General features: G+C 39.1%; 1 long non-coding RNA gene across 1 annotated transcript; it reads left to right on the top strand.

The window, feature by feature from the left end:
• The first annotated feature begins 212 nt into the window (after window positions 1–212).
• Window positions 213–875, top strand: LOC107735973 (uncharacterized). The gene is made up of 3 exons (XR_001639558.1): window positions 213–296; window positions 428–578; window positions 797–875. It is a non-coding gene; the product is annotated as an uncharacterized LOC107735973 (long non-coding RNA).
• The last annotated feature ends 221 nt before the right edge of the window (window positions 876–1,096 follow it).

Genomic DNA, 1,096 nt, shown 5'->3' with positions numbered 1-1,096 from the left:
TTTGAGAGCTACAGCATAAGGGATGGTTTTCATAGAGTAAAAACTTGACTTGTGAAACTGCAGGAGAAGTTTTTCAAGAGCACATGCTCTTGCCCTGCAGTCAAATACTCATCTGGTTGTTTGTATGCGAATAGCTCATATGTTTCTCGGATATAACAGCCTGTGGCTCTCTGGCATGGCATTTAGATGTGCACTGATGGCTTACAAAATGACCAGGTTTGTTTGTATTTGTTTGCTTACAGCAAGATGCCAGCGTCAGGTTTAATTCTCTGCATTCCCAACATCAGATTTTAAAGGTCAGTGGGGAAAACACATCTACACAAAAATGATAGTTTGTGATGTATTGTAAAATATGCATGCCTTTTCGTCCCACAACAAACACAGATAATTCACTGTTGTGTGTCTACGTGTGTGTGTTTACCATCAGAACCAGCATGATGACCTAAAAAAGCAGCATTATGAACTACAAGAGCAACATCAGCTACAAGAAGATGAACACAACAAGGCAGTAGATGAACATAAACAGAGACTGGACCAGCTTCATCAGAATAAAGAGTCTGAGATTTCTAAGCTCCAAGGTATTATGTTCTCAACCATCTTACTCTTAGCAATCACGTAGCAACACCCTTGCATCCTAAAAGAATCACGGTGGTGTGTTTTGCACAGGCAAGGAATGTGAACATTTTGTTTGACCTGTACTACCCACAGTTGTTTTTGTCATCTACTGGTGTCTGTATGGTGGAATTACAAGCTGCAGTCATTTCAGCTGACTCTCTTTTTCTCTTTTCTTCTGCAGACAATATATATAACCTACGTGAGGAGAACAAGCAGCTGAGAAAAGCTCATCAGGAAGTCTATGTGCAGCTTCAGGACACCAGGGTAATGCCGAAAAGCACTATGGGTTTTGCTTTATATCAGCATTCAGCACAATGCTTCAGCTCTAAAATAAAATGCTTCAGCTCTTCTTAGAGGAATAGCACAAAATGTGTGTTATGGTTATTGGTATAATTAAGATGAATGGGTGAATCTTGTGAAAATATGTCTGTTTTGGACTAAAATTCTCCAAAAATAAATACATACAAACAACCAAACAAAC

Source organism: Sinocyclocheilus rhinocerous, unplaced genomic scaffold, assembly GCF_001515625.1.
Source record: "Sinocyclocheilus rhinocerous isolate Xijiao unplaced genomic scaffold, SAMN03320098_v1.1 C36406488, whole genome shotgun sequence".
NCBI lineage: Eukaryota > Metazoa > Chordata > Actinopteri > Cypriniformes > Cyprinidae > Sinocyclocheilus > Sinocyclocheilus rhinocerous.
This window is presented reverse-complemented; position numbering and strand designations above follow the sequence as displayed.